Genomic DNA, 27,357 nt, shown 5'->3' on the forward strand with positions numbered 1-27,357 from the left:
TATCAGCCCCACAAGCTGTAGACCCTGGATTTGCATGTAAAAAGGTGAACTTAACTCTAACCCGATGATAGCTGCCCCACTGTCTGCCTGACCTGCCCTCCACCAGTTAGAACATCCATAAAAATGGCAGCTTCTGCAACATCCAGCCTGAGTGTCATGGACCCTAATGCTGAGGGGTACTGATATGGGCAGGAGAAAAACGATCTGCCACCATGATCACCAGAACAGTTGCAAGTGTAGATTACATGATGAAAATATGATTGTACTTCAAATTTGAAGTTCACTAGTTGAATAACATTGATATGAAAGTTAAATCTAGCAAACAGACCCATTTTCATAAAATGGTATGCGTCTAAAATAGTGATGTTAGTGATGTCTTACAGGGAGTGCTTGCCAGCCACTGGGTTGCCAAACCGGATCACAAATATCCATTTATAGACACACATGTACATTTTCATAGACCGTGGATATGAGAACATGGAATGTTTTCTGATGGTGTGTTTTTAGACTTTTTCAGAATGTTTGTTTGCTTGTGTATTAGTTATGATTACTTTACAATCTCGGATTAAAGATATTAACTACTACACTCTAACATTGATTTCCAAATGTCTCCATTTACACACACCTGTGTTTCTGTGTGTTCCCTCCCGGCTCCCCCGACCCCCCAAGAACTTTTTTCAACTCCATACCTATTACTTTGCTGATTGCTACTATTTATAAGTCTACATTTACCTATTCATTTGAAAGGGAGCATACATGTATTCACATTTTACAAGTCATTGGGAGTATGTCCATGCATTCATGATAGCTTTTTTCCTATGATGGATATTTTTTAAATTTCAAATAAATGTGTATGAACAAGAAACATGAACAATAAGACAACTGTATGGGATATAAACTCAAGTCTCTGCTACCTGCAATAAAAAAAAAAATTATGCCATGTTCGTTAGTCAAGGGTTTTGTTAATCAACCTCGTACTAATTACTAATACTAGTACTTACGTACTAATTCTTGTTCTATAATAGCCCATGCCACATATATAGCGGACCTCATCCTAGCAGAAGATCTAGATTTCTTAGCTGTAACCGAGCCGCAGGACCAGCCCTATCACTAGCCATCCCTGACGACTATATTATCGTCCGAGCGGATAGAACAGAATCTAGAGGCGGTTGCCTGGCCGTAATTGTCAAAACACATCTCAACATTAGACTTGACTCCTCTACCCACCTCCCATCTTGTGAAAAACTCACTGCTAAGCTGCCTACTACTAACTCCCAAATGATATCCATTCAATTACTCTACAGACCTCCCGGACCCTTAGGATCCTTCAAGGAATACCTTAGCACCATCCTCACCAATAACCTGAAAAACACCTCCCAGAGCCTCCTCCTAGGGGACTTCAACCTAGGCTTTAAAGACCCCAAAGATCACCAGGCTACCCTCATCAATAATACTCTTTCTGAATTAGGCTTCACCCAAAAAGTAACTGGCCCCACCCACAACAAAGGGAGAACCCTCGACTGGGTAGCAGACTACAACTGCGCAGCCTCCATCACCGATAACTCCCCTCAATCATGGGCCGACCACCATCTCCTCTCCTTTACACTTGAAGCCTCGAGACCCATCACAATGTGCTAGCCTCAGCCATCCCCACGAGAAGTAAAAAAAATATCACAGTGGAAAAATGGATACCTCTCATCCTCCCTACTCTTAACCAACTCCCTGCTTCCTCCAACCCTCCCGACCTTGTAGAAGGCTATAACAAAACTATGCGCACTGCCCTAGATTCCATTGCACCTTTAAAACTAAGAAAATGTAAACCGAAAAAGCATCTCAACCACTGGTTCTCCAATAACCTTAAAACCCTTAGATTAGAAAAATGCAAAATGGAACAAGCTTGGAGACACTCTCCCACAGACCATAACAAAAAATTTCTCAATAAAATAACGTCCAACTAAAAAAAGAAATCATAGCTGCCAAACAAGAGTCGTACAACCTGAGAATCGCACAATCCAACTCCAGCCCCAAAGAGTTGTTTACGATCATTAAATAACTGGAAACACCTTTGCTAACCCCAGACACCTGTGTGAAGGACAAACAATGGTGCACCAATGTCCAAAATGCCCTTAACAACAAAGTCACAAGCCTTCAAACTAAAATCAAAAATAAGAAAGACTCCTTAGCCAAACCAACCAACCCCATTAACACAACCCCGTGCCCCACGCCCCAACACCCTCTGCCCAACCCCACCCGCTTTAGCTTCTCCAAAGTCTCCACTTTCGAAGTGGAAAAAATCATTCTCAGCCTAAAACCATCTAACTGTCAGGGCGACCTTTGCCCGCCACAAATTATTAAAGATGCGGCAAGAGACCTCTCGCCATTCATCACAAGACTCATCAACACCTCCTTCTCCTCAGGTACCATCCCCAGCAACCTCAAAGAGTCCTGGGTCCTCCCCTTCTCAAAAAGCCTTCTCTGGACCCCTCCATTCCCACCAACTACAGACCTATTACCACCGTCCCCTTCCTGCTCAAGATATTAGACAAGACAGCCTACCAACAAATTCAAAAATACCTTGAACTGAACCATCTCCTTAGTATTCGGCAATCAGAATTTAGACCCCAACACGGGACAGAAACAGCCCTCATCCACCTGAAGGCTACAATTGACACTCTTAGAGACAACGGGAAAACGGCTTTATTGCTTCTCCTTGACCTCTCCGCAGCATTTGATCTAGTTGATCACAAAATCTTATGCAATGACCTGGATTCAGCTGCCCACTTTTCCCACGAAGCCATCGGTTGGATCGAGTCATTCCTCAGCAACAGATCCATGCGTGTCTTCTCCACCACAGCTGCCGCCGACCCCATTCTCATCACATGCAGAGTCCCCCAGGGCTCATGTGTCTACCCCACACTGTACAACGTGTTCACAAAGCCCCTGTTTGATGATATAGATGGTCTGGGTATCACCTACACTAATTATGCCAATGATACCCAGATCCTCATCCCGTTGACGGGAGATTACAACCATGATTTGGCCTTGGTGAACAGGGTTGGTACCTCATCATCCAGGCATGGATGGCATCTCACAGTCTATGCCTGAATGATGGCAAGACTGTACTCATTATACTTGGTTCCACCGCAAACATAATCAAATTGGACCACAACTACACCAGCTTCATTATTGATGGGAACCCGATCAAAGTAGCTAAGGAAGTGAAAACCCTAGGAATATACATCGACTCCTCCCTCTCCTTCTACAAACAGATTAGCTACACGGCATCCTCCATGGCCTACACATGTAAGCTTATAAGAGCAGCCAAACCCTTCTTATCCTCCCAGAGCTGCATTATACTAGCCAGAGCCCTCGTACTATCAAAACTGGACTATTGTAATGCCCTCTACGTAGGAGCTAGCAAACAGGTTACTAACAAAATACAGACGCTACAAAATAACGCTCTCAGAGCAGCGCTCAGCATCCCCAAGAGAGAACATATCTCCAACATTAGGTGAGCCCATAACTGGCACAACACAACAGATAAAATCCTGCTCAAAGTAGCCTCACTAACACACAAATGCCTCAACAACACTGCCCCCGCTACCTAGTCGACAGAATAAGTAAACACACCTCCAACAGAACCTCCAACGCTAATCTTCTCACAGTTCCCAGATTCAAATGCACCAAAATCGGTGGAAACAGCTTCCAGGTGAAAGCAGCCCAACACTGGAACTCCCTACCACCTTCTCTAAGGACACCACAAACCTACACACACTTTAGACGCAACTACATACACTGGATAAAGAACAATGACCGCTAACTCCATCCATCTCACCTCGCCGCTATCCACCTTGTAAATATGTATATTTGTAAATCCGTAAACTTTTGCCTTTTGCATGACTGCTTCAACCATCTATTATCCATTGTATTTACTGTATTGTATCTATAAAACCATTGTAATTACTGTACTGCACTATATCATGTAACCAAGCTGCGAATAACCTTGTTGCTCATGCGCCCTCATACCCTCGGGTCCGGTGCACAATACCAATGAATAAACTAAACTAAACTAAACTAATTAAGCCAAGGTATGCAGTACGCAATTAAACATTTAATTATATACATGAGATTTAACATACTTCCGACTAAAGAGTACATTGGTGGTTGGACTGCGATACCTTATGAAGAAAGACAATGGGCCTCATTACGAGTCCGGCGGTAGCCAAGCTGGAAAAACCGCAGGCTGCCGCCGGACTCGTAGTGAATTACTGCCTCCACGATTGCCGGAATCACCGGGGCATTACAACCCCAGTGACCCAGTATTTCCGGAGGCGGATTTCTGTGAATCTGCATTACCATAGAGTCCCATAATGAAAACACTGGCACTGTAAATAACAGTGCTGGTGTTTCCATTACCGTCTGCAGGCAGATGTCATCACTCAAGCCAGGTCAGACCTGGCGGGAGTGACACCACCCGCCTGCAGAACTCTTAACCTGCCAGTCCGGAGACAACAGTGGCGTTGTATCAGCACCGGCAGACTTGTAATGAGGCCCATTGTCGCTTATGTAAATCATGTATAGAATCTTATCAGCATTTTCTTACTGCTTGTCCGACTTTATACAAATAATACGACGTTCATATCATGGATTTTATCATTACTGACCAATTTTGGAACTCAATATACTCTGCCGAATCCATTCTATTCACTGCGTCTACCTTTTTTATTTAGAATGAGGCTCTCCGCCTAATGTAATAGATCTTAATGCTTTCTTTTTAGTGAAATCATGTTCTTGCTCATACGTAATGAAAGTCATTTTAAAAGTACACTATGTATTATTGTAATTTTTAATCTATGTATTTATAATGTATATTTTGTTCTTTCATTATGATTTCTTAATGTTTGTTATGTATATCACATGCTTAAGGTTTTTTATTAATTAACCAAATGCACAGTAAAACATAAATTTACAAAAAGAGTAAAAAAAAGTATTGCTCACCTATTTATCTTTCACTATTTTCTAAATAATATTTAAGAAACTGTTTTACCATGAGGTGACCTACTATGAGTGTAACACCACAAAATATAGTGCTGTGTTAATGAGAGCCCAGTTTAATGGTATAGATTTGGCCTCTTCCTAATAAAAATAGCAGAAAGAAATGAGGCATAGTGGCTGTTCTTTCTAGGCATAGTGGAATGAAGAATCATTTTATTTTTATGTCCATTTTATAATCCTTTAGGAAAGCGATTTTTGATTTGCCTAACTCTTCAGTTTGGGCACATATTTAATACATTTTATTGCACTTCTTGCAAAGGAGGAGGTTCCTCAAAATTGGTAGGTGGCAAAAATAATTCCAATTCAGAAGAAACACAACATTAATATTCTCTCCAATAATCACCTAATATCCTTATTGTCGGATTTAATGGGTATAATTTTTGCAAAGATTTTACAGATAATATTTGAGACTTGGTATAAAATCTATAAACTTGTATCACCTCTGCGAGCATGTTTCAGAGGAGCATGTTGGCAGTTGATCAGTCATTTAGATTATTTTGGATTGTAGGCACATTTCTTCTTTTAAATAGGTTAGCGTATATATTTAGCATTTCTTGATTTGAAGACTGATTTTGACTCAGCATCTCGACATACATTATTTGTTGTCTTTATGAATTATCTATCCTTGTATATCTCATCCCGCTAACAGATTATTATATTCTGACAATTTTTCAGATGTAAGAGTGGGCAAGGATAGCCCCTTACTTGATCTTCTGTATATTCATGGCCCAATTGACAGTCTAACAGATTTTGATATTGATGCCCCCAAGATGGGAGGCCATATGCTGGCTGCCCTTTTCTCCACAGATGGTGTTATATTAATATCGAAAATGTCTTCTAGTTTAAAGTGACACTTTTCTAGTTTTGCTAAATAAGTGAAACAAAGAGGCTTCAAGTTGAATATTTTGAAAACTAATGCTATGGCATCTTAACCCCCAGAGAAAAGTGGATCAACCAAACTTCTTTTGACGGTATGAGCATTGAGATGGTTATTTCATTTGTTTCTCTGGGAATCTGTGTTGATAGATTAACTAGCTGTAACACTCAAAGGAGTACCCCAACTCTAACTCATACATAGTGCTAAACTTCTCAAAACACTTTAGCGGTCAGTCTATATCTGTGTCTCTATGAATAATGGTCCAATCCTTGTATTTATGGTATGTGTGTCAATCCAAATATTAAGGATGCATTCAAGGAATTGTCAAATCAGGACTCGCGGTTCTTGTAGTGTAGGGTAAGTCTGTTGAACCAGTCTTTACGGTCTAAGATTATTTCTGGTTTTGAAAACTATTTGGATTTATTGGAGGTACAGGGACTTCTCTGATGTTAAGCATAGGTTGGGGATTCTTCCTATGTAGGCATTTGCCTCCAAATGGGGCATGAATGTATCTTCAAATAGTAGATATTGCAATTTTCAGGATGGAGCCTTAATAACTCTTCTGTGTTTATGGCCAATATATTTTGAACTTAGAAAGTGCTAGATAAAGTCATGTTTACTTGGCATAAAATAAAAAATAAAAAAACGCCACTGCTGCTTTATTTTTATGTACGACTGCACATGGCATAAGTCAATTTAAGGCAATTTCCCCATGTATAGTAGAGGCTTGGTAAATATGAACACACCATATGCAGGTATATAGTAATACGTGGCATCCAATGATGCATTATGAATGTGTTCTTTATGGGACCTGAATAGATATATAAGCTGTACATTTTATGTATGCAAAGCTCAGCATTTTTAAAGTTGTTTACTCACTTATTCTTTTAAATATATAATTTATACATGCTCAAAGTTTTTGTATTTTAAAATTATTCATGGAGTCATAATTATGGATTACGGAACTGCTTGAGGTGTGATAGTAGAGAACTCAGATACCTTTTGTCAAAGTGCCAGGTGGCCTTGCCTTTGCTCCTTGTGAGAGAGATTAAAACAATGGAGAATTCTGCATTTTATATAACCTCGCCCAGCAATGCATCCTCTGATAGTGTAAGGTGTCAAAGTAGGAAGCTGACACATGGGTGGTATGTTGGGTGCTATAAACCTTAATGTATAGTAAAAAGAAACTCTCACAATCCCTATCTTCTAAGTAGGGTTTCCATGCCTGAAAAGATCTCTCAGAATTTCTGTCAAAATCAAAGTCCAGCGTCCTGTACCATAACCGATTTATTTCCCTTCACTAAAATTTGAGAATAATATAATCCAACAGAAAGTTTCTTCTCCAGGAGAATGACTCCCTTCTGATGATATTCAGGTGGTGTTCCCCAAAATGTCCGCTTGCCAAAGGATGCCAGGGCGAATGACTCCCTTCCCCTGGCTTGTAGTTCCAACAAACCTAGTACAACTCCATTTTCTGGCCCAGGAGAATGGCTTCCACCTCCTGGTATTGGACTGCACACTCCAATATACTTCACAACAAGGCCAAGGTGAATGACTACCTTCCCCTGGCATCTCTTGACTATATTCACAGGTCTTTTGTTTTCTCACCAGGAGAATGATGCCCATCTCCTGGTGTTTGAGAGTTCCTTTCAGTATCTTTCAAACTTGATGTGTTTTGGCCAGTCATCATATTAGCAAAGTCCCAAATCCTTCTCTGGGTTTTGGTGGACTCATCTCTGCCATTGTGATGAGAAGGATTTCCTTGGATGTTGGTTCGACTGGCATTCAGGGCCCAGACCTGTCTCTGCTCATCAGTGGGCATATCTCTGTGGCTGCTGTGAGGATGCTTTCCTCTGATGCTTATTTCACTTATCTTGGGGTCCCAGACCCTCTTCCGGTGGTTAGTGGACTTGTCCCTGCCACTTCTATGAGAAAGATGTCCTTGGGTACTCACTTCACTTATGTTTGGGTCCCATACCCTTCTCTGGTGCACAGTGGGCTTATCTCTGCCACAGCTATGAGGAAGAGGCCCTCGGATGTTTAGTTCACTGATGTTTTGGCTCCCAGAAAGTTCTCTGGTGGTCAGTGGGCTTATCTCTGTCACTGCTATAAGGAAGATTAGTTTGGAAGTACGGCTGACCCGCTTTAGGCCCAACAGCTGTATAACTGCTCAAGAGCCAAGGGAGAATCACCTGAGCCTGTCCCGCTTGCACCCATGTGTCCCCTCTGTGTCTCCCGTACCACCAGTTACCTTTCTTTAGGTCTTCAGTTTCTTTGTTTGTTTGTTTATTTGGTAATTTACACCAAACCCTTAGGTATCTGGGCGCAGCAGTTTACAAGTATACATCAAGCTTAGTTTCAGCATGGTAAAGGTACAGAAATGACATTTGGGAGTGCCAGGGGAACAATGAACATACAAGAGGTGTCGCTACAGTCAGCTGTTATGAAGCTTAACTGAGGAGATAAGAGGGTGGTCCAGAAATCATGTGCTTATAACGGTACTTCAAAAACAGGCAAATATTAGATGTCATTAGGGCAAAGCCAGTTTAACCTATTATGTCTGAATCTGAGATAAGGTGTTCAGTTCGGAATGCTAGGGGGAGCGCATTCCAGGATAGAGCCGCTCTAACTGGGAAACTGGCACCACCGGATTTGGCAAGCTTAAATCTAGGGACTTCTAGGCAGTGAGAACTGGATGACCTAGTGGGGCGGGTAGATGCTCTTCTAATCATTCCGCCTGAGAGATAAGGGGGTGCTGGTGATGGAGACAGTTTTAATATGGATTCTGTTGCTGATTTTTAGCCAGTGATGGCTTCTTCTGATGTTAGAGATGTGCTCTCTGCTAGGAATGTCCAAAGCTGCTCGGAGAGCATTATTTCGTAGTGTTTACATTTTCTCTAGGCTGTGTTTATTAGCCCCTACGTATAGCACGTTAAAGTAGTCCAGTTTGCACATAATTAGTGCAATGGCAAGAGTGATGCAACTGGCTTTAGAGAGAAATGGCCTACAGGCCCTAATAAGTTTGCACGTACAGTCAGTTGAGAATGCCATGGCGCTAACTTGTTTTTTTAATGATAGGGTAGAATTAAGGTAAAATCTGAATGTTTTACCTCGGTTACTACTTTGATTGCGTTTTCATCAATGTTAAATGATGCATAGCTGGGGCTGAGTTTTTTTAGGTTAGTGTCTGAGCCCAGAATCAGGATCTCCGTTTTATCGTCGTTCAGGCAGACGCCATGTGAGGCCATCCATGCCTGAATGAGGTGGTATATCTTGTTTACCAAGGCTGTGTCCATGTCAAAATTGCCCGAAAGGGGTCTCAGGATCTGGGTGTTGTCTGCATAGTTAGTGTAGGTTACACCCAGTCTGTCCAATATGTCGAAGAGAGGCTTAGTAAACATGTTATACATAGTCGGTGACCTGTGGAACACCAGAGGTGATTTGGATTGGGTCTGCGGATGCTGAAGGGGAGAAGACTCTCATCGTACGATTGGCTAGGAAGGACTGTACCTAGGCTATGGCATCACTCGAGAAGTGGGCGGCTGATGCCAGATGATTGCATAACACTGCGTGATCCACCAGGTCAAAAGCCGCTGATAAGTCGGGGAGGAGTAGCATAGCTGTTTTACCTATATCCTTCAGCTCGTCAGTTTGAGTCTTTAAATCAATTAATGCTGTTTCAGTGCCATGTTGTAGCCTCAATCCAGATTGGAGGTAGCCTAATAGGTGGTTGGTTTCAAGAAAATTCTGGACCTGGAGGTAAGCTAATCTGTCAATTATTTTGAGGAGGAAGGGGACAGTAGTGATCAGTCTATAGTTAGTGGGAATGGAGGGGTCTAATGTCTGTTTCTTTAGTAACGGTGGAACCCAGGATTCTTTGAGGTTGTTAGGGACAGTGCTAGTCTTGAAGGAGGCATTCATTAATTTTGAGATAAATGGAGCTAAATCTCTAGCTGCGGCCGTGATAATTTGGGCTGAGCAGCTGTCACCCTGACAATTAGAAGGCTTGAGAGATAGGATCACTTTTTCAGTTTCTGGTATTGAGATATTAGTAAATCTGAAAGGTATGTGGGAGCTAGGTTAATGGAGTAGGTAAGGTAGACTGTGTTTCGGTGGAGAGTAGGGAAGCTTTTTTGTTGGCTATTTTGGTCTGTAGCATGGCTAACGAAAGCATGTTGGATGCTGGTGCACCGTTGCTTATCTTAAGGGATGTTATCAGTGGGAGAAATTGGGTTTTCTATTTCGCGGAGGATGGTCCTAGGTATTGGAGTTGGCCTTTGAAATTCTGTCATTAAACGTGTTCCTTTTGGTGAGGATTATGTCTTTTTTGTATTGGTCAGAATTACTTTGTTTTCAGCTGTCGGGAGTGTTGCCATATGGCTTGGAATTTTCTTTTCTGTAATCATAGTTCTTTAAGCTGGGGGGTGAACCAGGTGTTAAGGTGGGTCTTTTGCTTGCTTTTGCGCATTTTGATTGGTGCAATAGTGTCAAGGGCTGTGGTCATGATGTTGTGAAAGGAATCAACTAGAGCATTAGGTTTGGAGTTATCCATGAGGGTGGAGAGAGTAGGGAGGAGGTGCAGAAGTAATTTTTCCACTGTAATGTCTTTTTTACTTCTGGTGGGGAGGGGGGTGGCATAGCTTTGTTGGCCAGCTTTTGAGGCTCGATTGTGGAAGAGAAGTTGATGAGGTAGTGGTCGGTCCAAGGTCGTGGTAATATGTTGGTAATGGTGATGGTACAATTCAAGTTGGCAACCCAGTCAAGTGATCTCCAATTGATGTGTGTGGGAGCAAGAACTTTTTGGGTGAGACCATGTTCTGTCAGGATGGCTTCCACCAAATGGGCCATTGAAGCCCATTGAAGCTCAAGTTACCCTAGGAGTAGAAGTTGTGTGGGGTCCTTAGTGTTGTTGGTGAGGAGGCTTGATAGGTATTCCTTGAAGGTGCCTATTGGTCCTGGAGGTCTATATATCAAGAAGATAGTAAGCGTGCAGTTATTGGCTATGGATACTTTGACAGATAATATTTTGCAGGATTTGATTTGAGGGGGTGTGGTTATTCTTAACTCCAGGTTGGTTTTAGCAATAATAGCTAGGCTAGGCTTGGCCAGGGTTTCCTGGGACTGAGGTTTGTCATTGCAGCTCTTGGGCTTTTCTCCTTCACTCACACTGCACCCCAGCATCTCAGAATGCAGCTCCAATCTTCTCCTTGGTTTCATGCCTGGGTTCACTCCAGTGAAACCGCAGGAGGACTCTCTCAGCTGCTTGCTGGCATCCTGTGTCCTTCCCTTCCTCAGGTCTGCTATCCAGGTTTGTAACTCTTGTGTGGGACAGTCTACACCTCTGCTGCCTCTCACAGCTGGGCTTCACACATTCTTTGGTCCATTGTCTGTTCTTATACATTGTTGCAAGTCCTGCCCTGGTGGATTGTCAAAGTCCTGTGTTTCTTTTGACACCCTGATATTTATTCCTTATCGGGGCCATCTTGTACTAATACTAGCATAGTCATTAATCTACAATCTTCTGTGCTCTTCGTCATCCTGCTACTTTCTGTTTTGGTTGTACCTCAATAATAGTACAACAATGTATAGGTATATTCTCAATGAAGTGGCTTGGAATGGAAGGGTTAGGGAAGGGGTGTGACCATATTCCATGGGCTATACCCTCCAACATTAAACCACCACTATGGTAACCTTTGGGTAGCAGCTCTACCTCCTAGCCTCATGGAAAAGGGCACCCATTTGGGAGAATTGATGATAACTGGTGAATCGTCACATAAGTTACCAGACAATAAGATCTCAGTGAGATTTGCTGAACCTTTAAATTTAAAAGGACCGTGGGATGTTGCTATGACAGAGATACCCACCATACCCACACATATGGGGCACATCTGATGCTAAGTTCACCATAAAGTGTACAGGACCCATTGGGTTTCTGCTTACAGGGATCCCGTCCAGCTATTACTCGAGCATACCGGCTGTGAAAGATGCAATCAATACATTGATGAAGTGGATTTAAAGGTAAAACTCTCTCCAAATATAGAAGCTATCTGCCTAAACATGGCCATTTTGAAGAGTACATGCTGGTTACAACATCTTTTAGCTTATTGATTAAGAGGGTCAAGGTCTCACCCACCATCAGACTTGCTCATGTCGATGTGTTGCAGGTATCCAATGTTAAGTATCCAGAGGATCCCTTAGAGTCTTCAGCATACCAGCAACTGTGTTACAAGTCAGGATAACCTCCTCTGGTGATTGCTCCAAAAATGAGACACCGGAGTCACCATATCAAGGAATGGCTATAGTGATGGTTACACGTTGCAGACCTTTTATTTGCGGCCGAACACCACCTCATCCAAACACTACAGTCCAAGGAAGGTGGCCAGAGGGTTGGAGGGAAACAGGGTTCAGGTGTCCCAGTAAGAAGGATCTCCTTTCCGGCTGGCATTAATACAGAGGTAATTAGCCGCGCACTATGCCTGGATAGCGGAAAGACAATCAGGCATGAGAGAGGAGGAAGAAGAGGTAGTAGAGGGAAGTTTGAAGGAAAGATGTGTATCATCATCGTAATTAACACAAGGTACTGGTACGTGTATGGATTGGCCTACAGGGAGGTGTAAATGAATTAAAGTCCTACCTCTGGTCCAAACCTATATAACCCATTAGGGAAGTTACATCTACATATAATTTGTATACATCACAATACAGAACATCAAAGAGAATCATTCAGGTTTGTGTGAATTTGAAACAAGACTTTATATTGAAAATTCGTGCATCAAGTGAAATCAACGCCCAGAACCATAAGGGCATATACAGTCAATAAAACATTTTATGCATACTTAAAAAGTTCCTTCTAAAGATATATTGAAAAATCAAAGTACAATGAAGCAAGACAAACACATTTTTTTGCAAAGTTTGAAAGGGAAAACAGAAAAATCATTAAAACATGATACGAAATAAATGTAGTATTTGCCACATTGTGGTGACGTCAAACTAGTCCAAATGAGAATAAGAAAAAAGGTAACAAATACTTTTTTTCAATATTGTGTGGTCATATTGAGTACCTATGAACCCCAAGTGTAAATATTGTTGTACAATGGGGTGGGGTCTGCCATCATCATCGTAACACAGGAAATGAGGAGAAAAGGAGACCAAGTGAGCAAGAGGAGCAAGATAGATGTTGAAGAGCCATGGGGATAGGATAGAGCCCTGGGGAACGCGGCGGGTAGAGAGTGAGGTGGTCGTGGAGAAAGGGCCCAGCTGCAGCTGGCATGGGCGGTTAGTGACGAAATAGGGTAGCCAATACAGTGCCCAATCTATGATGCTGAGGTTATCAGAGAACTGTGCTATGAAGATGGAATGGTTAACCATGTCGAAGGCAGAGACAAGATCAAGGAGAATGAGGACAGCAGGAGAGTTAGAGTCAAGATTTGCAAGCATGTCTTCACAGGTTTTCAGGAGAGCAGTTTCCGTGCCTCTGGATGCCTGCAATCCAGATTGAGGGTCATGGAAGCAACAAGTGACTTCCATATGTAGGATCTGTTGGGGGAGGACCAACTTCTCCAAGAGTTTCTCCAGGAACTGGGTTGTGAAGATGGCGCAATAGTTAGCCAGGCAGGAAGGGTCAGCAGACTGGTTTTCTTGGAGAGGAGGCACAAGGGAGATCTTGAGGGATAGAGGGAAAGAGTCAGTGGTGAAGGAGTGGTTACAGAAATTGGCAAGAGCTGTGGCAAGATAGGAGATGTTGTCCTTACTAGTTCAAGAAGAGCAGGGGAGCATCTGTTTGGATGAGACCTTCATAGAGCGGACAACTTTAGAGACCTCACCAGGTGGTATGGGCAGGAGGGAGGAAAGTGTGGGGGTGGAGGGAGGGTAGCCACTGGAGGCATGAGAGAGGGGCGGGAGTGGATGTGGGGTGGTGGAGAGTGAGGACAGGATGTCCAGAGCTTTTGATGTGAAATGGGATGCCAAAGTGGTGCAGAGAGCCTGGGGAGGAAGGAGAGAGCTGGAGACTGCGGTAGGATTGGCGAGTTACTTGCAGATTTTGAAAAGTTTGACCGTGTTGTTAGTAGCTCCAGAGATGCAGGCTTGGATGTGGACCGCTTTCTTGGAGCACATAGAAAAATGATGTTGCCTTTGGAGCAGGCGACAGGCCAATTGGTCAGAAGATGAACCCGAGGTCCACCACTTCCAATCATCAACTCTGCACTTACATTTTAGAGATGCTAGATCAGAATCATACCAACCGTTTCACTTGGAAGCAGGTTTCAGATGGATCCTCATGAAAGGGGCAAGGATGTTGAGGGTGTTAGAAATGGGGAGGCGCAGGTTAGCAAGGACAGAGTCAGAGGCAGAGTCAGAATCAGGGGTGGAAGGGGGGATGAAAGTGGAAGCAAAGACAGTAACTGACACTCACTTCATCGGTCGAATGACAAAGAATGAGGCTGGCAGTGCTGGAGGTGGCTCAGATAGAGGGTTGAAAGGCACCAAGCGGGAGGAGAGGAGAGAGTGGTCAGACCAGGAGAGTAGGGTGGTGACCGGGTTAGAGATAGGGATTTCTCCATAGATTAAGGCATCCAGCATGCGTCTGGCTGGAAGGAAGAATAGGGCCCATAACATTCTTGCATTATTTGAAAGTTTTTTACTTAGCATTGTGATGGAGGATGCTCCCAGAATCATATTAGAGAATGGACGTGTTATGCATCAAAATAGTTATACTAGTATAAATCCGGATTTGATCTTAGAAAGATGTTTTAATTTTATGGGGGTTAAATCCGCTCAAGTGGAACTTTGGATTGAAATACATAGGGAATGAGCTCAAAGAGCAGTAAAAGAGATATTAGCACAGGTGTACAAGACTTTAAAGAGTACATCAAGTGCTAAGAAGAAAAGGGAATGTAGAATGGCAGGATTCCTGATAGCTGCATTTGTGGTCACAATAATTGGGGCTATTGTGGGGAAAAATGTGTCATCAGGAAACCCAATGTCGGAGAACATATTGGATGACAAGGCCTGGGAGTTAGGCCAAGATTTGAAAATAAAAAAACAAAGACTTGACAAGGTTAGAGTGGAACGAAAGAAACAGGTTCATTATGTGTATCCTACTATTGTAACCCTGAATGATCAGTCCATGCTTTTAGAGTATATTGTAAATGTAATGGTCAAGCAGGATGGAATATTGCAATCATTTTTGTGAACGCGATGGAAGTGTTATTAACCACATTTGTGCAGGAGGTTCTAGACATGGTATCTCAGTTGAAACATGGTCACATTCCTTTGTATTTCATTTTCATCATCTGGCAAACGATGGCACAGAAAACTCAAAGAGAAATAGAAACGCTGAAACAAAAATCGCCTTGGAGAGAGGAACTGTGATTCCCATGTACATAGATATAGAGCAAATGGAGATTGGGTTTCTTTTGAATTGATATACGAAACCAGAATCATTCATAGTGTAGACTTCTGGCAGAATGATAAATACATACAAATTGTGACTCCTGAAATTGTGGCCTTTCAAACATGGGAGACGGGTTTGTACTTCATTCCAAAGTTAGATACTTGTGCAGAGTTCAAGGAGCAAAATAACATATGCCCAGGGAAACCATTCGTACCTGATGCAAGGATGTGTGTTATCAATAAGCCTTGCTACATTGTTACAATGACCCTTGCTTTTCGTGGTCACTTTAAATCTTACGTATTTTTAGCAAGTGTGTATTTAAAATTGTTTCAATTTTATTTGTGCTTTCTAGTGTCAGTCCTTTTTAGCCTTTCTGTATCATAACAAAGTGCGAGTTAAAGCAGAGTCTGCATGCACTATTTTTCTTAGGAACTACAGATCCTGGCTGTTCTGTAGTCCTTGTTGCGCATCTAATCTGATCTCAGGCGCGACAGTGCCTGCCGCGAACAGGCCGGGTTTGTGTGAGATTGGGTCCGGTGCGGGTTTGTGCGCATGTTGCCTCGTCAGTCTGCCTCTCCAGACATGCTGTAAGTTCCTTTGGACTCTAACTTGGCACAAGCTAGCATGTCTCGCCCCGGACTCGTTGCTCGCATTCAGAGCAACCGGAGAGCTAGACTGGCTGTGCAACTCGGTGATAACTCCTGTATGAGCTCCTCACCCGCATCGTCCGGTGTCATAGCCACCCATATTGATGTCGTCCTTCAATGTCCACAAATTCAAAAGCTTGATTTGATTAATGCCACATTGTCGTCTGCTATTTCCACCCTGACCGTATGCCCTATGAATACATTACTGACTGATGTTTCAGGTCATGCCTCGGCCACGCCTCATAATGTTAGTGTCACCTGTAATTTGTTGCAGGTTATAGAGACTCCCACCCCTCCTGTCACTGTAACTCCCGCCTCTGTGCTAGAGTTTGCCCTTATTAACACGCGCTCCGTTCGAGCGCATGGTGAGGAGGTTGAGGACTTCCTTATGGTATCTTGTTATGATTTCCTGGCCATTACAGGATCCTGGTTATATGAAGCCATCTCTTCCAATGCCATTCTTGCTATCCCTGACAAGGGCTGTCTTTTTCGGGCTGATCTAAAAGACGGATGTGGGGGTGGGGTGGCCCTGTTTGTTAGAAAAACACTACTCTGTCATCAGGTTCTCCATGAGGCGATGATTGCGAAAGCTTGATTGTGAAACTAAAAATCTCCAATAATACCTCCATCTGTGTCATTGCTATCCATCGTCCCCCCAAGGTGCTTCCCCTTTTTGAAGATCAGTTAATTGATTTTCTAGATAAAATTATGAGGAGCAATATTCTGGCCCTGGTCTTAGATTACTTCAATTATTGGGCAGAGGCTCCTGTTGATACACCTACTGCCTCTTTACTGGGCGCACTTGGGGACATTGGCTTTACACAATGGTCCACAGGCCCTACACACCTTGCTGGAAATACCCTTGATTGGGTTCTCTCCCACCTTCTCACTGTTACAAATCTTATGGTATCTCCCTGTTTTTGGTCTGATCACCATGTGATTTCTTTTCACATTAATATCCCCGGGCCCCCTGTTAGGCTCAATACTAATGCTAGAATATCTATACAATCTAGGAATTGGAAGAATGGCTCACCAAACAAATTATCTTCCTTGGTTAGCATTTGTCTGGGCTCATTAGATCACTTTGAGAAGGCGGACAAACTAGCCAGCCATCTCATTGTCTCATTGGAAGGTGCTATTAACACTCTAGCCCCCATTAGAAACTCGAATATTGAAGAGTGAAACCATGAACAAAAACTGGTTGAATGACAATATTCTCCATCTCAGACAGGAGAAATGGTCTGTTGAACGCCGCTGCCTATACTAACCCCTCGCCATCCAACTTGGCTGCTTACAAACTGTTAATCAAGCAATACAAAGTAGCCATTGTAGAGTCCAAATCTGCCATTTACAATGACAGGATCCTGCAAGCCAAATCCAGGTCCAAAGAACTTTTTGCCATCCTTAACTAATTTAGGCGCAAACCTGGTCCAGGTAAAAATGACGTCTGGTGTCAATCTGTTCATAATGCCTTTATTAACAAGGTTACATTGCACCAACACTCCATTCAATTGTCAAGGCGCTCCATTGACCCCTTTAAAATGCTGCATGTAGACTTTGGTGAACTCACTCCCCCTGTTATCTCTGAGTCGCCTATCTTTTCCTTTTCCCCATTCACTGAGACCTATAGCTCTTCATTACGTGCATCAATGTTCTCTGCCCCCGGGTCACTAAATTTGTCAATCTCTCTTTCTTAGAAGGCTCTGTTTCTTATCTTCTCAAGGAGGTGTGGATTACCCCCCTCCTGAAGAAGGAGAATTTTGACCCTTTCGTGACAGATAGCTATCGCCCTATCACAAATGTGCCATTTCTCCTTAAAATCCTGGATAAGGTGGCCTGTACACAATTCCAGTTTTTTTTTAAGCAAAATAATATCTTGGGGAGCAACCAGTCTGGTTTTAGAGCCTGTCATGGTATGGAGACGGCCTTACTTGACTTCAAGGCTAACTTGCTCAACATCATAGACCAAGGCGAACCTGCAATTTTAATGCTTTTAGATCTCTCTTCTGCCTTTGATCTTGTTCATCATGCGATTTTGGTGGAACAACTAAATTTCCTAGTGGGCTGTTCCAGTCTGGCATCTTCATGGATTTACTCCTTTTTGGGGCCACAAATTGCTAGAGTTGTTAGCGGGGATGCCCACTACGGGCCTTCTCACATTACTTGTGGGGTTCTGCAGGGGTCCTGCATTTCACCGTCTTTGTTTAATGTCTACATTATTCCCCTTTTGAGATTGCTGGACGACCTGGGTGTCCAGTATACTGATTTGCTGATGACACTCAGGTCATCATGAAACTCTCTGGACAATATGCCACAGTTTAAGCCTATCTCAATAAGATCTATACTGCCATCCATGAATGGATGGCCATTAACTCATTGGCATTGAACACAACTAAAACTGAACTCCTCATTGTGGCTACTGCATCAAAACTAAAAGCCCTGGCCCCAGAGAATGGGAGCTTCGCCATTCTGGATGCTGTCATTACAGTGGCAAAAAAGGTGAAAACCCTTGTTGTTACTTTTGATTCTGAGCTCACTCTGAATCAACATGTGGCGCAGGTTCTGAGCTCTTGTGGCCTGGTTAACAAGTTGCTTGGTAACATCTGCCCTTTTGTGTTGCAGTAGAATGCCGCCATCCTTGCCACTGCCCTAATAAACTTGTGCTTAGATTACTATAATAGTCTTCTGAGCGGCTTTTCTCAAGCTATCCTGTCTTCCCTTCAGATAACCCAGAACAACGCAGTTCGTGCCATTGCTGGCTTGTCTAGAGGTGCACATGTTACATTGGCAAGACCCGCCCTGCACTGGCTTCCGGTCAAGCATAGAGTGACCCATAAGATCCTCACTCTGACACATAGGTGCATTTCTGATACAGCACCTAAACACCTCTCTGCAATATATTCCCTCACAAACTCTAAGATCTAAGAACCAACTTAGACTGCTACAGTCAAGTTTCAGACTGGCCACTGTAGGCGGTCTCAGCTTTGATGTGCAAAGCTTGACTGCTTGTAACTCGCTTCCACTGTCTTTGAGAACCGTCACTACGATGACTGATTTAAAAAAAACATTAAAAACACTGTTATTCAACCATCCTCCCGATTAAATCCCCTGTTTTCCTTTGTCTGGTACTACTGATTTCTCGATCTTGGACTTCCTACATCGCTCTCTACATGTTTGTTTCGTATTGTTTTATGTGTGCCCTGAGGCCTGCAGGCATGTGGCGAATTATACAAGAATTCTAATAAATAAATAAGTAGTCCGAAACCTGAAGAGTTAGCGCATGCCAAATTAATTAAGCACAGGTGGTTGGTCATTACATGTGCAATGAATTATACAGTCAAACACCTCAATCATGGGTCATTAATTTTCAGGCCATTGCAATACAATGTGTTCTTTATAACAGTACTTAAGGAAACTGTGGTAACAGTTAGAAGTCTGACATTTTTTTAATGTAGGTGGTGCTTAATGGGAAGTCAGAGTAGAAAATATTGAGTTATTCCAAAAAAACAAATTTAAAGATCCTAATATATTGACAAGGGTAGTACAGTACATTGGCAACAAGCTCGTCTTGGAAGTAAGATGACGCAGAGCAACACAGGCTCAAATCCTGGGTCCGTGCTTAGAAACCTCTTCTGTATTAAGCACATTATTAAAAAAAACCAATTATAATATACAGTATCTACTGAAACATAAGGAAGCCCACACATTCAAGTTGAATATATAAGGTTACATTACAATTCAACTGGGTTGACAGTCACAGAAAAGAAGAAGTTAATGCTGGTGAATGGGGTATATGATTTCTAGCATTGGTGGTTAGTGGTTCTGCAGTGTCCCCATGTGTTTGATCAGTATCCTCCACAGAAAAGGGGGGACATTTTAAGGAATTTATGAGCTGAATCATTTGTGCAGTATTTTCAGTGCATAGTTTAACATTTGATACTAACCCTTAGAGTTGGGGGGGGGGTAAATAGAGTGGTTTATATTTGCTAAGGCCATGAAAAAAGTGGTTTATCCGCACGGGCATGGATTAGGCTTAGAAGTTGGACAGCAGTGCTTCATGGAGGAATGATTCATAGCAGGCAGAGCAATGTAACAGAAGTGAGATGGTCCTTGAAAATAAATGTGCAGTGTGCACAGCAGGAAAAGAGAAGGGAGGATAGAGTGAAATGCAATATCTCACTCCAAGTTATGCTAAGTGGAAAACTGTCCAAAGGTCGCCAGTGCCAGAGGCTGGAAAATGACATGAACTGAATTGGGCTTGGTGACAGATGACACCATGGAATAGCAGGGGAAATGCTAAAGAAATGTACAGAAACACATAGAGGAGGAGGTGTTCAATGAGGGGCTTACAATAGAGGCAGTACAAAGGAAAGGGGGCTGATTCTTTTTACTGGTCTTTTTGCATGCCTTTTCTGCATGGCTGGAGCTGTGGCGAGATTCGTCTGCTGGGCTGCTGATTGGTGTAGCTGGGAGAGGGAATGCAGAAGGAGATTGATGAAGGCCGTGATTCAACCCCGGGCAGTGTCCTGGCAAAGAGAGGCTGAGGTGTACCTAGCTGTAGGAGAGGAGATTGAGAGCTAAAAGAGAGAACGTCTTTCTGGAAGACAGTTTAAGACAATGCTCAGTTGCATGGTGAGTATAAATAGGCAGATACATAAGCAGGAGCCCTCTGCGAGTGAATTGGCAGGGTGCCAGATTGGACACAATAGGTACCAAAAGATTAATGGAGTAGCCTGAATTCAGAGTCTTGGGTGAGGGTGTGTCCGTTGATGAACAGGGGGTCACACTCTAACAACCCATCCAATGATAAACAGGACAAGGAAATCACCAAAGAAATGAAATCCTACTTCTATTATATTGCTGTCATAACAAATGATTCTCTGGGAGGGTTTTCCAGGTTAAGAAAGAAAAAATGCATATTCCATGCCATAGATGAGATGTGTTCTTAGACTGAGCCGAGCTGTTTCCTATTCCTCCTGCTGTGTATGTACGTCGTGTCTAGTGCCTCCATGCCTGTGTGCTCTGTCTTTGCGCTATGCTAACATAACACGTTTCCTCGAAAAATGGAACCACACGGATGTGATCATGGTCAAATTCAGGAAATGACCACCTCGAGTCTGCCTGCTCTTAGGTGACCTACATGTGCAAGGTCAGACCAGACATGACCATCTAAAATCTCACAGCATTGCTGTTCAGATTTGCTTGTACTATTATCATAGTTATATGCAAACAAGTTTACTTTCAATGTATGTTATGTTATATGTATAGCGCCTACTGACATTGGTATGGCCTCCATATACACACTATTTTAGTAATCAGTATTTCTATCTTTTCAATAATAGCTATATGCATCCGGGAATTCACTGTCATATACAAATACATCATCCTATGACACTATTGAATTCCCCACAGGCATCGCTGCGCAAAGCCTGCCATTATCTGTTCATGCTGGTGGTGCTTGCCAGGGCTCAGCCCCGGCACTTATTTCTGGGCACCAGCACTTATTTTTTCAGACTCAATCTGATTATGATGAAGATTATCCCAAACTTTATTATTTTCACTCTCATTCAGTAGTTGCCACACAATCCAATGTTTCTCTGTCAACGGCTGCCCGAGTCTATCCCCTCTTGGTACTTCTATAACACAGGGACTGGGCACATTCATGTATAAACATATCATACATATGTGCATGAAAATATTTCCAAGACTAATAATGGAGGTCCCCATTAGTCAACCTGGGCATTCATTATTGTGTGTTCTGTGCCATGTCATGCTACCAATTTTAGTGACCGTTCAACATCACATAGAGTTGTTGGGCATTAAGGAAGCATGGCGAAACATCATTTCTGTCCTTCAATGCCTGCATATTTTCCAGATTTCCCAGAAGGGATCATGATGTTTACCACCAATAGGACAACGGCAGCAAGGAAGGACTTGTGGCCAAAATATACAGCTAAATTCAGACCATTGCCCTCCCCCGATAGCCTCCGATGTACGCCACAAGGCACACACATGCCTAAACATGGAACTCATGACCTGCAACTTCCTATCAATTATCTTCATCATTGTGACTCTCAATTTTGAAACATCTATCATATATAGAATATTCCCCTCCCATGGAATTCACTTTTTTTATTATTTTTTTTATTTGTTTGGCTGAAGAATTCAAACTTTCAAAATGTCTTTGTTACAACATGACTACAACATAATTAAACAATTAATTAGCAACAAAACATTATATTTTTCCACCCCACCACTGATGCTAGGAGACATTCATCTTGTTTTCAGGGAATGCAAGGTCACCAAAGCTCTACTCTTAATGACCTCAGCTTCAAGTTCATGCGGACAGAATCTACTCATAATAATGGACGCACACTAGTCTGGGTTATTAAAAGGACTATAACTCCCCTCGCCCTATCTGCACTGTAGGAACAACATAGCCTGACATTTATTTTGCCTCGGGCATCTAGTTATGCACCATCCGGCCTAGTGCTGTATCTTGCAAGAAAAGGTCCAGGCTCTACACACAATAAGAATCACTGCACACTTTCAGAGTTAGGCATTTTATATTTTCAATTTCAATCAGCAAGAAACCAGCAACTCTTTTGTGTCATTTGTTAAGCAGGAAAACAACTATGCTAAACATGTGTCATTAGGCACATTTATTATTTATTTTATTAGCTGTGGCATGTTCGCCAGACCAAGTGCATATGGAGACCGGCAAACTGTCTCACTCACTTCTCCATCCGTACCTATTTCCGCCAGTCGCTACCACCTACTGATCATGACGCTAGTAGGCAGCATGGTGGTTATCGTTTGCCAAGAAAGCTCCTGGATCGGTTTATTGTTCTTACTGTGCCTTCTGTTTCACAATTCTGGACGTTTTCAGTGGTGTGGGTAGAGGGGCAGTACTGGTTACTGACCCTGTGTAATGGTTGCCAGGTTGAACCCATTCTGTACATGTTCTAAACATGCACTGACCTTGCCCACCTCGACCAAGTTCCCAAGTGTCTGCATGCGTCCCATGTGTGAGGAAAGCTAGCAATGCATGCTCCTGTGCAGGCATTAACTTAGCATGTGTTTATACAGCTGGCCATGGCTCTGCCCATATTGCAGCTGTGAGGACATGTCCAGGAAGCTTGCACTTGCCCTCTTCTGACCTATCTGTGCCCCTTTCTAATAGAAGCTTGCACTTTCGTTGGCCATGGTATGTGTATCTGTGCGTGAAGGAAACTGGCACTGCTCCACCTGTAAGCACATTCGTGGGACATTTGCAAAGACTGTGCCCATGCTGTACCTGCAACGTGTTGATAGGTAAGTGTGCACTGTCCCTTCCCATATTCTGTATCTAACTGTTTCTTGGGAGAAGATTACTCTTGTCTTGCCCATAAAATATCATGACTGGTCTGCAAGTGAAGCTTGCCGTGGCCTGCTTATGCCACACCTGCCCGGCCTGTACTGATCAAGTACACGTGGAGGAGGGCACGCTGACCCTACCCCAAAACAATCGATACCACTTGCCCTACCAATGCTCTACCCTTGCTGTCCCTGTTTGGTAGGGTAGGGTCCATATGTGCGTATCTCTGTGTGACAGAATCATGTGCTTGCCCTGCCCACGGTGCACGGTGCACAGTTTCATGAGGGAAGCTTGGACCTCGTTGTGAGAGAAGCTGTGCCCGGTCTTCTAAAGGTTTTACCCGCTAGATTTGCTATGGATGCTCTTGCTCCATCCCTGGCGTATGTTTTGGAGACAGACAGCTTTGTCCACACACCACATAAAGGACTGGGCCTACGCTCAGTGGTGCCTGGGGTTGTGGTAGTGGTACAATGACCTTACATTGCCCCAATGAGGGTACCTTTGGATTGTAGAGGAGAGCTGGGGTCCTCCACTTGCTTGGTCTCTGTCTGTTTCACATACAGACAAGTAGGTAACACATGGCAGAATCAGAAGGCCGGGAAGCAACTCTTTGCCAGTTGAACACCATCGCTGTAGAACAGTGCCCCCCAAAACATCTGCATGGCTCAGACTCTCATGCAGTCCAGGAAAGAACTGACGACCTTATCATGAAAATGCCTCACCCACTAGAGCTGTAGTTTTATATATTTATTTAGTTGTGACTTTAGGCTGTTTTCTGAGTGTGGATCACCAAGCAGGTGATCACTGTACCACACCGGGTTGATAGGAATATAGGTAAGTGGGCACACGGTTCTACAGGCCCGAGTTACACCACAGGAGCTGTCAGTAGAAGTGAGTTGCTTTCGGATGGCTGGTGGGAGCGGGTGGGGTCTGCGGTGCATGAAACAGGTGCTCTCAGGGATGAGGGTCTTGAGCTCCTTTCTGAATTGAATTGTATGAGGGTAGTTGCACATCTAATATTGATGGGTATAAGGTTCCACAGCCTGAGAGCATATATCCATAACACCTGATTCCTTAGAACAGCAACCCGGCACACCACACCATGCATGGTCTTTGATCGAGCCCACCCTTCCAACAGTACTGCCTTCCACACTACCGTGGCCAGGCTCGAGTGAGAGAAATACCCAGAAATACATGAACACATACATTCATTGATACCAGATTTCAGAACACTCCAAAAGGCTTTTACAATGTTCTGACTAACAATCAGAAATGTTTCAAAGCCTCCAAACTGGCTTGCCATTTAAAATGGCGGCTGTTCCATTGGAAACTCGTTGCATTGATGATGTAATTCCATTTCACATTGCCAACGTGTGTGTCGTCACTGGCTTCCCCTTGGAAACAACACACATGTATGTAACGATCTCAACTGTTTCACAATATTACAATAACTTTTATAACTATGCAATGCTGACTTCCTAAGAAAACCTGCATGGCTCATTAAATGTTTTTAAAATAGTTATTTTTTAAACTCCACATGTTGTGTTTGGATTGCTAATGAATACTGCCACCTGCATTACACTTTGCAATCGCACAAGCACACTTTTTCTAACTGTAGCTAATGAGACCCCGTCTATAACTTTTAATGAAGGTCAAACCTATCTGTCTACGTTCACTGGTGTTGACTTAACTTTGCAGCCCTATTTGCCTTGTGGATCTTTGGGGATCAGGCCTGGGGGGGACACGCCTGGCGACAGGCTCTATATAGAACTGTGATGTGGGTAAAGGCAACAGTGCAAGAGACGAGACTGCCACAGGGTGAGTTTCCGGTTCACCCCTGAATGATGATTGTGTTTGATGATCCCCCTTCTGACCCACAACCTCTAAGTGGGTCCTTTTGCAAGGGCTGACTTACCCATCACTGAACAGAGCCGAAGGGCGCTCCAGCTAACGTCTGGCATTGCAAGATGGCGATTGCAGCAGACCACATGTGGACTGTACTTCTAATGTAACTTCATTGCTTTCAGTTGTCAAAGGTATGTTGCCAGGCGCAGTTCAACGTGTGTTTTCTTTTCCTATGATAACGAAATCAAAAATGTACATTTACATCAAAAGAAATATGACCGCCTGGTCCCTTCCTTCTGCCACAATCGCAGACGCTGCTTTTCCTAGCACACTGTTGGTGGCCATTTTATATGAGTGGTATCTGCATGCAATGAACCACCAGCATTTCCATTTACTTGCCATTTGGTCCGTTCCTTGCATGTTTGATAATGTGCAAAACAGTGCGCAAAACCAGGTCGGACACACAATCGCCTTCATGCCCTGATTTTTAGATTCCATGTTTTTAAGAAGTGTAAATGCTGACAGCCTTTTGCATTTGTCAGAGGGTATTTGCCAGCCCTGTTTATTGGCACGGGTTGAGCGGGCGACGGCCTGGGAGGCAGAGATAAATAGCTAAGAAGGTGGGCGGAGTAAGGAGCCCGTGCAGAAAGCTGCTGGACAACAGATGAAGCAGCCTGCTGTGCCAGTGGGTGCTCCTTTGGAATGTTCGGTTGGCTGCTCTCTGCCGACTTGTGGATGACTGATGCATTCAGATTATGCAAACAAAGGAATGTATATTCCAAACGCAGCATGTGAGGTGCTTTGGATTCATGTAACCTGCGCCCCTCGTTCTTTGTGTTGGTAGCCATTCAAATTGGGCAATTTATAAGTGATGGCTCACAAGCTATTGTTTTTATACAGTATCTTCTTAAGATTTCAGTGTTAAGAACTGAACATGGGTCATTTTTATTCACCAGGCCAGCACAAATATCAGTTAGCTGATCAATCCTATGCAAAAGAGAAGTACTGTGCCAGACAGAAATGTTTAAAACAATTTCCTTTATTTTCGTGTCCCTTTATTTGACACAGCAAAAACATTTCTTTTATATTACCTTTTAGTTACATATGGCACATCGCTGGAAAGGCTAATTCTAGTTTTCTTGCTTAAGTATTCTAGTGGCTGCTTTGGGACATGGGCTAAATGCATTTGTTCAGCATAAAATGTCTTTTAATTGTCTATACAAACCAGCCACTGCCTGGCGGCACACCGGGTGGTAACTCAGTGCCACTTGGCACCTTGATTAGGAAAGTGGAGTTCCTTGTGTGTCACCATGCAGACAGTTGTCCATGGCAAATCAATGAAGTGATGTGGGCAGCAATGATTTGTGTGCTGCACAAGTCACCAACCTTTTGGTTAATGGTGTCTATGTGGTGCTCCCTTATGTAACAGCACATATGCCCGTTTTTGTCTAATGTGCGCAATGTCCATACAAAGCACACTGGACTGTTTTGTGTATGTGGCTCTGACAAGCATGCCATACTGTGCCCACACTTAAACACATAAAGCAATCAACAAAGTTGCCTCAAATTGTAAATCCACAAGGACAAACGCCCTTTCTGCACTGCCACACCATGATTTTCACCAGCTGCAGGCCAGCACTAATAAGAGGTGCGAATGCCAGCTCTGTTAGATATAGCATGGGCATGCTCTTTATTGCAGATATAACCCCTGAGGCCTGCCCAATGTTGAGGCGGTAGTGGCTGAGGAACTGTGGGCCCTATACCACGCATCAGAAGCCAGTTTTATTTAAAACGCTTCATCAGCTTATTACTGGTCAGGCTAAGGTTTGGAAGAGGTACAATCCGTTCTGTGTAGCCTTTCTGTGCATTGATTTTTGGGTATCTTTTGTGCAGTATCCTGCCCTGTCTGTAGATATAATTCCCTAAAGGTGTTTACTTGTTGGGCTTGGGCATGTCCACACTGAGACCCAGCCCTTCCTCCTCTAAAATTCTAAAGAAACAAGAAACAAAAGAGCCCTTCTGCCCCATTTCAGTGGCTGATGTTGCAGCCATTTTATACTCACATCCAAAAACATAAGCTGTCCAAATGAGCATGCATGGGTCATGGTTACAAACATTTTAATGTTAGGGTGAGTATTGTGAACCGTGGTATGAGCACCAAGCCACGCATCGGTTATGCATT

Source organism: Ambystoma mexicanum, chromosome 3p (genome assembly GCF_040938575.1).
Source record: "Ambystoma mexicanum isolate Mex_15411 chromosome 3p, UKY_AmexF1_1, whole genome shotgun sequence".
Taxonomy (NCBI): domain Eukaryota; kingdom Metazoa; phylum Chordata; class Amphibia; order Caudata; family Ambystomatidae; genus Ambystoma; species Ambystoma mexicanum.